This window comes from Bos taurus, chromosome 19 (genome assembly GCF_002263795.3).
Source record: "Bos taurus isolate L1 Dominette 01449 registration number 42190680 breed Hereford chromosome 19, ARS-UCD2.0, whole genome shotgun sequence".
NCBI lineage: Eukaryota > Metazoa > Chordata > Mammalia > Artiodactyla > Bovidae > Bos > Bos taurus.
In genome coordinates this window covers 3,133,162-3,137,759 of record NC_037346.1, presented here as the reverse complement: position 1 = coordinate 3,137,759, position 4,598 = coordinate 3,133,162, and the positions used below count along the sequence as shown (strand labels likewise).

The window sequence follows — 4,598 nt, the reverse complement described above, 5'->3', positions numbered from 1 at the left end:
TTCCAATTTACCTTGATTCATGGACCTAACATTCCAGGTTGGCGTATGCAATATTGTTATTTACAGCATTAGCCTTTACTTCCATCACCAGTCACATCCATATCTAGGTGTTGTTTTTGTTTCAGCTTCATCTTTTCATTGTTTCTGGAGTTATTTTTTCACTCTTCTCCAGTAGCTTACTGGTCACCTTCCAACTTGGAGGATTTCATCTTTCAGTGTCCTATCTTTTTGCCTTTTCATACTGTTAAGGGTGTTCTCAAGAAAAGAATACTGAAGTGGTTTGCCATTCCCTTCTCCAGTGGAACATGTTTTGTCGGAACTCTCCACCATGACACATCCTTCTTAAGGCATGGCTCATAGTTTCATTGAGTTAGACAAGGCTGTGGTCCATGTGACCAGTTTGATTAGTTTTCTGGAATTGTGATTTTGATTCTTTCTGTCTTCCCTTTGATGGATAAGGATACGAGGCATATGGAAGCTTCCTGATGGAAAACACTGACTGTCTCTTGTCCTGGGTCTTATTCTCATGGGCAGGGCCATGGGCAGTAAATCTTTAATCCAATTTTCTGTTGATGGGTGTGCTGTGTTCTCTCCCTGTTATTTGGCCTGAGTCCAAACTATGGTATGGGGAGTCACAGTAAGAGACCTCCTTCACAAGGGCTTATGCATGCACTGCTGTATTCAATGCTCCAACCCTGCAGCAGGCTGCTGTCAACTCTTGCCTCTGCTGGAGACTACTGGACACTCACAGGCAAATCCGGTTCAGTCTCTTGTGGGGACACTGCTCCTTTCTCCTGGTGCACACAAGGTTTTGTTTTTGGCCTCCAAGAGTCTGTTTCCCCAATCTTGTGGAAGTTCTGTGGAAGTTCAAATCTCACTGGGCTTTAAAGTCAAATTCTGTGTTCCCTTTGCCAGATCTCCAGGTTAGTAAATCTGTTGTGGGTCCTAGAACTTTCTTAACAGTGCGAAAATTTCTTTGGTATAACTGTTCTGCAGTTTGTGGGTCATCTGCTCAGTAGCTCTATGGTGGGGCTAATGGCAACCTTCTCCAAGAGGGCTTATGCCACACACTGTGTGCCCCAGGTCCTCTGCAGCCAGAGCCACTGTTCCCGTGCCAGACCACTGTTGACACATGCCTCTCCATGACACATGCAAAAGCAGGTCTGGCTCAGTCTCTATGGGGTCTCTGGGTCCTGGAGTATGCAAGGCTTTGTTTGAGCCCTCTGGGCGCCTCTCAGAGTATACTTATGGGAATCTACTTCTGAGCTCTCTACTCTATCTCATAGGTTGATTTGCTTATTCTTTCACCAATATTACATTGTCCTGATTACTACAAACTGTATTGATTGTCAGTTACACCTTTATAGTGAGCCTTGAAGGTTTGTAGTGCCAGTCTTTCCACTTTGCTTCTCTCCTCCAATATTGTGTCAACTATTCTGTCCTTGCCTCTACATATACACTCAAATTAATTTATCAATATCCACAAAGTCACTTAGTGAAATTTTTATTTGATTCATATTGAATCTCTAGTTTAATTTGGGAAGAACTGATGCATTGACAAATTGAGGTTTTGCATGGAAAATGTCTTATTTATGCAGGTCTTTTAGTTCTTCCATCAATTTTATAATTTTCTCATATAGATCTTGGACATATATTTTTAGATTTACACCAAAGTATCTCAGTTTTTAGGATACTAATATAAATGTTATTTGCTTTTCATTTTAAATTCTACTTCTTTGTTGTTGCCATATAAAAGCTGACTGAGTTTTGTATATTAAACTTATATTCTGCAATCTTTCTATAAATACTTACTAATTTCTCAATTTTCAAAGATTATTTTTGGATTTTCTTTTTTTTAAATTTTCTTATATTTTATTTTTTAACTTTACAATATTGTATTGGTTTTTCCATACATCAACATGAATCCACCACAGGAATACACGTGTTCCCCATCCTGAACCCTCCTCCCTCCTCCCTCCCTGTACCATCCCTCTGGGTTGTCCCAGTGCACCAGCCCCAAGCATCCAATATTGTGCATCAGACCTGGACTGGTGACTCGTTTCATATATGATATTATACATGTTTCAATGCCATTCGCCAAAATCATACCACCCTCTCCCTCTCCCACAGAGTCCAAAAGACTGTTCTATATTTTTGGAATTTCTACAAGAAGTAGTCATATTGCATTTGCAATAATACAGTTGTATTTATTCCTCCTAAATTTGTATACTTTTACTTCCTTTTCTTGCATCATTGCATTGCTAGAACTTCCAGTATAATAATGAAGTGATGAGAGTGGATATTCCTACCTTGTTCAGACCTTATCAATAAAGCTTATAATTTCTCAACGTTAAGTATGATGGTAGCCAAGGGTTTTCATGTAGATGTTCTTCATCAGGTTGAGGAAACCCCTTCAATTCATAATTTGGTTAAAGTTCTTTATCATAAAAGGTGCAGAATTTTCTAAACTACTTGTTCTGCATCTGTTATAATTACTTTATTTTTATTCCTTAGTCTGATATGATGGATTGCATTAATTGGCTTTCTAATGTTGAACCAGCCTTGTATAACTTGAATAAATCTCACTTTGTTGTGGTAAATAGTCTTTTGGAACATTGTTGGATTTGACTTGTTAATATGTTGCTTAGAGTTTTTGCACTTACGTTCATGAGATATTTTGGTCTATGCATGTGTGTGCTAAGTCACTTCTTCAGTTCAGTTGCTCAGTCATGTCTGACTCTTTTTGACCCCACCGACTACAGCACTCCAGACTTCCCTGTTCATCACCAAATACCAAAGCTTGCTCAAACTCATGTCCATCGATGCCATCCAACCATCACATCCTCTGTCATCCCCTACTCCTCCTTCCTTCAACCTTTCCCAACATTAGGGTCTTTTCCAGTGAGTCAGTTATTCCCATCAAGTGGCCAAAGTATTGGAGACTCAGCTTCAGCATCAGTCCTTCCAATGAATATTCAGGACTGATTTCCTTTGGGATTGACTAGTTGGATCTCCTTGCAGTCCAAGGGACTCTCAAGAATCTTCTCCAACACCACAGTTCAAAAGCATCAATTCTTTGGTGCTTAGCTTTCTTTATAGTGCAACTCTCACATCCATATATGACTACTTGAAAAAACCATAGCTTTGACTAGACAGACATTTGTTAGCAAAGTAATGTCTCTGCTTTTTAATGTGCTCTTTAGATTTGTCATAGCTTTTCTTCAGTCGTGTATAACTTTTTGTGACCCTATTGAGTGTAGTCCATCAGACTCCTCTGTCCATATGATTCTCCAGGCAAGAACACTGTAGTAGGGCGCCTGGTCTAGCTCTGGCCCTGTCCCGATCACCCAGCCTAGCCCACTCTGCTTCTGCACCGTTGAGTGGTCCCTGAGGCACACAGCAGCCTCCGGAGCAACTCCAGCTCATGAGGGTCGCCTGCCTGGCCATTGGCACTGATGAAACAGAACTCTCTGCCCCAGAGGAGGAGAGGAGGATCAATGAGGTTTCAGAATCGATTCCAGCAGTTCATGAATCACTGGGCCCAGCCAAAGGCCGCTACAAGCCAACAGGTTACAAACATGCTGCTAACTGTTACACACATGCATTCCTCATTGCTCCGGCCATTGTGGGCAGTACCCTCCTTCACCAGCTATCTGATGACTGCTGGGAAAAGATAACAACTTGGATTTATGGAATGGACCTCTGTGCCTTCTTCATCATTTCCACAGATTTCACATCATGTCATGGAAAAAGAGCCACTTAAGGACAGTAAAGCATTGCTTTTACATGTATTATAGAATGGTTATCTATTTCTTCATTGCTGCATCTTACACTCCATGGGTAAATCTCCATGCACTTGGATCCCTGGCATCTCATATGCATTGGTTTATTTGGCTCATGGCAGCTGGAGGAACCATTTATGTATTTCTCTACCATGAAAAACCTTCTGATATAAACCAAACCCATATTCTTCCCTAGTTCCCTGATATGATTACTTCCTGGTGAACTTTGAGTACAAAACACTAAGAACAAGATGCATCACCCTTGGTCATTGAGTTTGGCAGGTATAAGGTCGTTGAGCTCTTTATCTATCCCATGATGGGGTTTTCTCCAGCCTTGGTGGTAACATCAATGGACAACACCAATGGACTTCACAAACTTGCTGGTGGGGTTTAATCTTTTGCCTGGGAGTTGTATTCTTCAAGAATGATGGCATCATTCCATTTCCACATGCCATCTGGCACCTGTTCATGGCCATGGCAGCTGCAGCGCATTACTATGCCATTTGGAAATATCTTTACCTAAGTTCTACTGACTTTATGTGACATTTATGGCCAATCCTCAACTGGTCTCCAAACCAATATTATTTCAATTATGGCACTCAGGAGTGGGATAAGAGCTGAAAATTGCACAGGGGAAGAAAAGAAAACAACTGTACTGACTTTCTTTATATCTTTTGAATATAATTACTGTGAAAGTGTGAAAGCTGTGTTCTGGAATTTTCCCCCTCACAGAAAGTAAATAAGGTAGTGACTTAGCTATTCATTCCATTTCATTATCATGAAAGACTCTGGGGAGACTTGGCCAATTGAAGTTTA

At 40.8% G+C, this 4,598-nt stretch overlaps 1 pseudogene; it reads left to right on the top strand.

Moving 5' to 3' along the window:
* Positions 1 to 3,445: 3,445 nt before the first annotated feature.
* LOC100138652 (monocyte to macrophage differentiation factor-like) lies at positions 3,446 to 4,325 on the top strand (annotated as a pseudogene).
* The last annotated feature ends 273 nt before the right edge of the window (positions 4,326 to 4,598 follow it).